We start from the raw sequence: 10,176 nt of genomic DNA, 5'->3' as shown, positions 1-10,176 counted from the left end.
ATTAATGAATTGACTTCACCAAAGAATGCTGAACAATCTCTGAATCAAATATTATATTGAATTTAAAACATGCATTAATACTTACAACACTATTATTGCATAACGAACATCGAAGAAGAAAAGAGATTAAGATTTAAAGACTGAGCAAACTTCCTTTCGATTTCTTTCAAGCTCAGCTATCAGAAAATACTGTAGACAATAACTATAGTTAAAGGCAGCATATTTTCTTCCAAACTCTTCAAACAACAAGGTCAGACAAAAGACATTTCATTCAAATCATTTGTATTAAAAATCTTTGTGGATTCATATTCCCTCCTTCAACAACAACAAACAATTGACCAACTCTGATTGTAGAAGAGCCTCCTTATCAGGACACAGATATCATGAAGGTTTTAAACATTCCTCAAAATAAGGCACCTGGTAGGACGAATAATACTTAGAATAATTTACAATAGCTTCTCACAATTCCATATAGTGCATTGGAATAATACCTCGCCAAACAGTCCTTTTCAGAAGTACTAAAGATAATCTACTTCCATGCAAAGGACAGAATTAAATCTTTTCTCATTTCACGTATACCAATAATCTTGCTCACAGCAACAGGCAAAGTAATTAAAAAGTTAAGCCTGACGAAGTTCAATTTCAGCATCAGTCATAACATCTACTGAACACTTTCAAATTTAGCTCCCGATATCGATAAGTACATCCAGCTATCTTTTCTGGAGCTCCAAGAAATGCTACAAGAAAAATAAAATAATAAATATTTGATCGCCTTTTCAATAAATATTAAAGAGGCCTCCGCCTTTTTTCAATATGAAAAGAACTTAAACATTTAAGAAACCAAATTTGAAAACATCTGCATCATAAACTATTTTAGATACGCCAAACAACAGACAGAATATCTTCCAAATCAATGACAGACCAGTTTTCTGGTCATACAAATAAAGTTGGCCTCATGTTATAGATCTAAGGTTTAGAACTTTATTGCTGATGAAATTCGTTCTGAAATTTTTCTATCCGTTGGCCGGAAAAATTGCTTCGAAATCTTGATTCAACAAGCACTCAATATTTTTAAATTTTGAAAAAAATTAAGAATTAAATTTCTGCCTCAAAGTCCGCAAACTGATTGAAAAACCAGTACGAAGTCCCATCATCAAACGAGGAACACAATCCATTAAAAGAAGACACACGATTAAATATCTGGAAATCATTCTTGATGAAAAGTTTAACTACAAGGGGTATTTAAATGAAAAGGTACGAAACGACTCTGTGGGTATAAATGAAGACTTTATTCAAAGTATACACCATAGGCTTGAACCCAACGATCCCATTGATTAACGAACAGAAGGATTCCTTGTTCCCAGAATTCCTGTGGCCTTGACGAGACCCAATCCTTCACAGCGTCCTTCAGTTCGCCGTCCGAATTGAAGCTCTTCCCTTTTTCATGGGATGTTTTTTCAGAGGACCAAACACATAAAAATCGCAGTTCGACATATCAGGGCTGTAGAACGGATGGTCGAGCTGCTCCCACTTGGATTTGGCCAGTTCCGAGTGTGACCCTGGAGCATTATCATGGAGTAGAACCACACGCTCCGTGAGTAGTCCCGGTCTTTTGTTCTTGATGGATCTGTGTAGTCTTCGGAGTGTCTCACAGTATACACCGGAGTTAATGGTTCTTCTGTGTTCGAGGAATTCATCAAGTAGCGGACGTTGGACGGCGAACTCAAGGACGCTGTGAAGGACGGGTCTCGTCACGGCCACAGGAATTATGGGGAAAAGGAATCCTTCGGCTCGTTAATCAATGGGATCGTTGTGCTCAGGCCTATGGTATATAATTTGAATAAAGTCTTCATTTATACCCACAGTGTTGTTTCGCACCTTTTCATTTGAACACTCCTTGTAGAGTGCACACATTTAACACCAAGACATCAAGGTTAAATTTGCATGCCATTTTAAACAATATTCTATTCAATAAAATTTTATGTTTTGTTGGAAGTTGTTTAGTTCCGTGGTGCCGTTTCTGTAACCTTAAGATGCATTGAAATGTATATTATATCATTCATTGTTAATGCTGTCTTTTGTAGCAAATGTAATTGATTACAGAATTTTGGGAATTGCTGGTCAGCTGCTATAAACCTCTTGATATAAAGGTTTAAAAAGAATAATTTGAAAAATACAAACTTAAAATCTTAGTGCTGAGTCACATATCAATATATAAGTACATAATTCGCTAGTATGATAGTAGTAAAGAAGGCCTTGACCTTTAAAAATAAAACATATGCCCCCATTCTTCACCAGGAACAATTACTTTTTAAACATTTTCCTTATTATTTTGTTATTATTAGTTTATAGCAATTGAATCTCTTTAAACTTATATCTTTTTCAATACTTTTGATTGTCTGCAACTTTTTTTCTTCTGAAAAACAACAGTATGTTCTTTCTAACCTAAATAAATAAATCATGCATCAAATCAAGCGTGCCAAACAAGATATCAAATTCCATTAATCGATTAAGGCAGTAAGAGAAAAGAATTTAGCAAATAGAAGAGAGAATATAGTAATTTCCACTGAGTGAATGTAGTAAATAGACTGGTGAAAACGGATGTAATGATATCAGGCTCTTAAACAAGGTTGATATTTACTCAGAAATTGATATTCAAGGTTTAAGATTTTTATGCATATATGTCTAGAGTATATTTAACAAGAATCGAGATTCTTAAGAATTTCTATTTGGATAAAAATTTGCATGAACTGTAAGAAATATATATAAAAAACATAAGTCGAAACATTTTGGAGGATTTTTTTGAAAGACTAAATTGACTTCCACGTCTAGGAAACGTTTAACAATTTCTGTAGAATTAGATCATATCATTTAAATAGAAAAATATCATCCATTTAAAACTGAACACCGACGAGTCTATACCAAAATAAGCAACTACATTTATGAAAAAGTTTTTATATGGCAATTTTATCCCTTCAATTTTAATAATTTTCATCGAACAGCGAAAAATATTGCATGGTCCTATTAAAATGTGTAGTAGTAGTAGTATTTTTCTATGAATGAAATCGTATGTGTCAAGTTATGCAACTGACCTTGCGATTTACTTAAAAACTGTACCATTAAAATGTTATGAAAAATAACAAAAACAAAATACTTATTTTTTTAAATGCTGGATAATGTTTTAGTTCTTAATTGTATGTTAAAATTGATATAAATCACAAGAAAAGTAAAGAAGTTTTCACTCAACAGCATTCAAATCCACAAAAATACGCCATTGTGATTTTTGTGAGAATATACAGATGAAGTTTTGAAAATTTCTCTTTCTCATCATTCGGCATTTACTTCAGCACATTATTCAGGATATGTTTCTATTTTTAGTGCAAAATAAGTACTAATATATTGGCGACTGACAGTAATTTGTTAATTTAAAATTTGTCTTTGAGTATCCTCAAGGAACTATGACCCTCATTCTGAGACTAACATTTATACAGTTTGAAATGAAATATTGTGTGCAAGTTTGAGGTTCGAACTCGCAACGTTTGGGTTCATAGCCGAGTAACAAAGCTACTAGACAAAAGTGTACACTCTTTTCCGGAGGTTGTTATCTGGTTTATGAAGTTACCACCACAATACAAGACCGACACACAGCCAACCGTTTGACTGATGTGATTCAAAATTTGATAAATATCTATATGCTGAATATGCATACCAAATATTATTTACCTAGCTTTCGATAAAAATGATTTTGGAGTTATAGAGTTCACTTGTATTCGAAAAGCCAGACGGGCAGACTTCCTTTGAACGAATTTCGTTTAAAATTTCGTAGAAAACAACAAATTTGACCGTAATTCCCTACAGCTAATTTCAGCCTTTTCGTTCAAAGCGTTTTTGAGTTATCACGTTCACAGACAGATTGACAGACATAATCCTAAAATTACGTTTTTCGACTCAAGGAGATCTGAATCGTGGAGATTCGTCAAAATCTCGTTAGAATTTTCGATAATTAGAGTACTTTCTCTATACCTAGTATAGGAAATAAAAATGTGTATTGGCACACGTCAAATATTTATGAATGTGAAGGGAGGTCGCAAAATCAATCGTATACTTCAAAGAAATGATTTAGTTAATTATTGAAAACTTCACTGAAAAAAAAATTGAAGAAAATCATCATTATTTTAGACTCTAAATATTGTTTCAGAATTTCTAAAAATGTTATGAATAATTATATATTTGAGAATATAATGAAAATTTACATTTGGAAGATAGATATTTTCATCCATTTTGTATGCTTTTTCCAAGCATTATATACAGCTACTTTTTTGCTAAAGGTAGCTCATTTTAATAAACAAATTGCGATTTGTTTCGTAATTCAATTTAATATGTTTTTGTAACCTCTTTAAAAATATTTACTTATTGATAATTATATTGACATTTGGAGAGATTTATATTTTGAATCGGATGAATTTTAATTAAAAACGACATAAAATGAAAACATTTCAAATGACAGCTAAAATTATTAATGATGAATTACTATATCAATCAAGTTATCAAAATAAGCACAGAACAACAAAAAACATTATTAAACATTTTCTAAGAGTTCAAACTTTTTAGCACAAAACGCCAAATAATATTTTATAATATCTTTACGATACTGAACAGCATTCAGAATAACAAACGGCATCATAGATATCGTATAATGTGCTAACAGAGGAAATTTATGACAAACGATCTTGTGAAAGTCATTGTTTTAAAGCTTTCATTTGAAATTCTCAAATTACGGCAACTTACAACTGAATTTCTTTGTTTTCGTGCTAAGTAATTTGATGATTTAGAAGAATGCCCACAAAGAGTAATATAAATGATCGCCGTGAAAACTACATACGTTTCACAATCTTGATTTCTGTGAGAAAACGATTTTCTGAAGAAAAGAAACAATCATTTTTAGTCATCTATTTGCAATCGCCCGACCAGAGCATTCATCGGTACACAGCATACTAGGGGTGAAAATTTCCATTTTTCCTCGTAAGCACTTACGAAATAATAACTTTCATTTTAAATTTAAAACCTGCATTTTTTTTATGATCAGAAAAGAAAAAAAGAGAAAATTATCGGCGTGTAAATTTTTCTGTCCTTTAAAAATGTTCTTGCATATGCAAACGTGAATAGTCATCAAATACTCTGATGGCCACTTTTGTCGGAATTCTGATATTATTATTACACCCAAATTATGTATTTTGTATTGATAAATATGTTTTTCTGCTAATATCAAGTCTGTAATGATTATATTTAATATATTAGAACAGAATAAATGTGAGACACTTTCTATTACAATATGAAGTCGATTGAGGTAATTTGGAAAGAATTTTTCCTATCATTTTTTCCAATTTTAAAAAGCTAATATGAAATAGAAAAGTGGTCTAATTTTGGGAGGGCATGATCACGTTTTGAAGGACTCATTAAGCCATCCCAGTTTTCCAAAATAATGTTTTAATTAACTATCCTCATTTACAAGAAAGTATCCAATTAGCAAAGAAAAGATGGAATAATATGTGTTACTCCTTCTGATTATTAATTGATGATTGATTTGAAGAAAATACATATAATGACTTGAAACTACTGCATATCATCTCAGATGGTAATTTGTTGCTTAATCCCAATTGCCCCAAAGTACTGTATTTCAACAAAAATATTTTTTATTATGTAGAATATCATATACAAGTTATCATGATACAGGTCATATCAATTTGAAAAAATTTCTAATAACTATATTTCCGATTTTGTCGGGAAAAGTTGGTAACTGAACATTTATAATGATTGATTAATTGTCCTTTCATGGGTAAGCTACGCGAAGCGTATGCTAATTTAAATTGCAAATGTCAAAGCAGTTTTGATATAAAAGAACAATAAAGAAAAATAAAAAAGGGGCCCGAATTTAATGAGAAATTAAATACTATGCATGAACTAACATCACGAGCGAACGAGAAAACATGGGTAAGTAGGAGAACTAACATCTCTCTCAAGACTTCCCTAAATATTTTATTCTTAAGAATTGGTATTTAAGGCATTAAGGCATTCACCTAAAATATGTTGAACAGAGAAGATTATTTCACATCTTGAGAATACTGGAGCAGGATCCGAATAAAGCAAATGTTTATATGTATGATCAAGGTGAAGTCTTGTTAGCGTGACACACTGCCGACGGTTGAGACAATCAGTTTTAAATCCAATAACAGATGGCTGGATGAAGTGTAATGAATTTATTATTTAATTCTGAATCCATTTAAGGAATTAATTTTGTTACAGAACTCTGTCTTGAAAAGGAAGAAATGTGTCAACGTTAAAGCTGGCTGTTTTTTTGTTGCAACATCGACCTAGTCATTTCTAAGTATACCAAGGTGTCCTGAAATCCAACAGAATAAAATGTCAAAATTACAATTTATTAAGTTAAAATATAATTTAATTGTGCTAAAAACAAAAGGATAACTGTGTCACTTGAAATTTTGCGTCACTAGCGTCATTTGAAATTTTGGTCTGTATAGATTACAAAGGTCTACAAAAAAAAAAAAAAAAAAAACTTTGGGATGCCAAGGATTTTAGTATTATGCATTTGGCGCCAGAGATGAGTTTACTATTGGCATAAAAAAATGAGAGTTTCTGACATGATTTGTTTCTACGTAACTTTTCTCCATATGCACTTTGATGATAAATGCCCTTGTACTAAACTAACAGCTTTTTGGAAAGAGGGAGTTTGACTCTGCTGGCTAATCGAAAAAATGATTTAACACGTTTGAAGGCAATATGATTTGCTGCATAGAACATTCTCTAAATTTTTTTCCCCAGCTCTTCCCCCCCCCCCCCCAGTTTTCAGCAGCAATACAGTTTTGATTCCGCGAAGGTCTTTGAATCTTTGAATAGTCTTTGTAGATTTGAAGATCTTTGAATAGTCTTTGTAGATTTTTCGAGGATTTTGGAATAACCATTTCCGCTGCCCTAATTAGGTACTTTGTCACAGTCTTATTCACACTCGATCAGGACATCTTGAATGAACTGAAAAAATTTTACTCCATTTTACTACGTTACTTTAATGTAAATTGTCTCATAGTAATGGACACATGTGTACAAAATTTCATCAAAATAAATATATTATTATTTAAGATATTACTTTTTTGTATATAAATTTTTTTTATGGAAAAGCGTATAAAACCTCATAATGTAGAATGAATTTGAAACTACACTTTCTTCATTCACATTTAAATAGCTTTCCAGAAAACCTTTGGAGCAGCGAGTGATGAACAATCTGAAAAGTTTCACCATCCCATGAAGGAAAGTGATACTAGATTTGATAAAATTTAATCCATGGTTGCAAACTATTAGCTGGCGAAGTGAGTATCGGAGTGAGTAAGGTAATAAACTTAACAAGTTTTCATCGACAGAACAGAAGTTATATTGACTGATGACAAATAAAGAAATTAAATGCTCAGTTTTCTTTTGAAATATATTAGTTGAATCATGTCTTAAAATTAAGCTTGCAGTGCCCGAATTAGGTTAGAGCACCAAAAAGACAAACAGCAACAATGTTCACTCCAGGCAACTTATATAACATAAAAGAAGGGAGAAAGGAGGAGAAAAAAAAAATGAACGTATTGTGCTGACATTTATTTACATGTTCAACTTATCTAAAATGGTATGCAATTCAAATTCTTGAATTAAAATTCGATGTTGAATAAATAAAAAAAGAACAAGTTTCTGTTTCCCGACGTCTAAGTGTTAATATACTGCTGACCATTAAAACTGCAACACCATGAAGGAAAGCAAATACATAAAAGATATTTATTGTACGTAACCAGTATGACATGAAGACAAAATGATTAAAGCAGTTTCGGGGGTTTACAAGTAGTAGAAACAGCTGCCACCCCTGGCAGTTAAAACGGCCTTTACCCGGTTAGGCATGGAGTGGATCTGGGCTTGGATGACAGAAACGGGAAATCATTACACGCTGCTTCAAGTCTATGCCACACTTCATCAACTGTATTAGCTGCAGAGGGTGCCAGACCAGTCTCTCAGCGACCCATGACTAGATGCGTTCAATGGGTGACAAATCTGGAGATCATGCAGGCCAGGGCAACAATCGAAAACCCTGTGTTCAGAAACTCAGAACTCGATGTGCAACATATGATCTTGCATTATCTTGTTGGAAGATGTCATCTGGAAGGCCTCGAAGATAGGGCACAACCACTGGACTAAGATGTCAGAAATGTACCGATCAGCGTTCAAATTACAGTTGATCCGAACTAGAGATATGCGTGCCGTGTATTCAATGGTTACCCAAACTATCACACCAGGTGCAGGACCCCTGTGCAGATATCGAACGCAAGTCTCCTCGGGGGTCAGACTGGTAAGCATTTCTTCTTATTATTCGAGGCATAACACGATATTCTGAGCAACCTTACAAAGCGATTTCCTAATAAAAAATTCGCTACATAATTTTTCTTTTGTGCAGTGTTTCAGATGTCGTTTCTCCCTACTACGTCATCTAAATGCGCTGAAATACTGATCATTTTAATATCCCAATGCGATTTTGATATTTGATCATTCCTTCCTGGTGTTGTAATTTTAATGGTCAGCAGTGTATGTTTTTATGATTTTAAGTTACATATTTTTTATGAACGAAAAGTAATATATGTATATGCATCAATTGCCGCTGAATGTGATCTTGAGAATTTTCATATATACCATCTACTTACATTTTCCTTTCTATGTATGAGTTTACGCCTATCAGAACGATCAAAAATAGTATTGTCTTCTTTTTCCCTCAAATATATATATATATATAGCATTAGTTTCATACTACACAAGGCACTTGAATTCATGATATTCATTAACATTTAATCAAAATCACTTTCCTTTATTTAATTAAAGTAGTAGTTGTGAGAAATTTAATGCATGCACCACACAATGTCCAAATTACCAGCTTTCAATGAAAGTGGGAGTTAAAATGACTAGAAATCAATGAATGGGAAAAAACTGGAATTTATACCTTGAAGACAAAATCATTCTTTTCTCTTCCCCTCATTCTTAATTCCATAATTTTATTTAAGTGCTCTATATACAAAAATTTACAACCGACTACAAATTTCAAATTATATGCTCTTGGCTAGATAAGAAATTATTAGTATGATGATGAAACAAAAATACTATGAAATTATTATATTTTTTAAATTTTATTTTAAAACATTGGGTCAGTCGATTTTCATTTCTAGAACACTGTAGATAATCATTTTAGTTAATATTAGGATTTGCATAAGTTTTTATCACATTTTCTGTCCATTTTGCCGACTATTGGAAATCAATGAACTTATCTGTATAATTTATCACATAAGCATATATTAAGAATATATAAAATGATTAGCGAGATGTTTAAGTAAACCTCTGGCGAATGCCTAAATCAATCGATTAATTTAATGCGGCTGTAAAAACGTTCAATGAAAAAGTCTGAATTATTATTATCATTATTGAAATGGATAAATTGCGATTTTCAGCAGCGAAAGCTGTCATTTCCTAATACCAGAGAGTCACAGTTAATAGATATCAAAAAGCTTCAGTGAACGAAGACAAATTTGTAGATAGCGCTAATGAAAATCAGTTTTTTGGATGAAAACTACAAAAGAAATTTCTTGGTGGTTGAATGTAGGCTTGTTCTATGAGATGAATACTTATCAGTACACAAGAAGAAGCTCACTTTTTTTTTTTTTTTTTTGTTGTTGTTACAGGAGAGACAGTCAACTAAGTCTGAAATTCGTACAGTCTGTGCCTAGCAAAATTCGAACATTTGCAAATGAAATAACTGAATATTATTAACCTTTACAATAATTTCGCAAAAATGAGTTTTTTCCCCATATATTCAAATTTTAATTTCTAGAATTAAAACAAGAAATAAAGACTAAGGGTAACAAAATGTGAGTGTCAAAATTGGAGTATGAGCGATAAATTCTTTTTCTAAAATCTATTTAATGCTCCAACCCTATTCATTTCCTTTTAAATAGTATCGACATAGAGGCAAAGTAATTCCGTAATAACTATTGTGGTATCTTTAATAATCCAGTTTGGTATTTCCTTATCACTAAGAATGACTTTGAGATTAACTATTGGTAACAATCACACATTCTGATGTTAGGT

Source organism: Argiope bruennichi, chromosome X1 (genome assembly GCF_947563725.1).
Source record: "Argiope bruennichi chromosome X1, qqArgBrue1.1, whole genome shotgun sequence".
Classification (NCBI taxonomy): Eukaryota; Metazoa; Arthropoda; class Arachnida; order Araneae; family Araneidae; genus Argiope; species Argiope bruennichi.
This window is presented reverse-complemented; position numbering follows the sequence as displayed.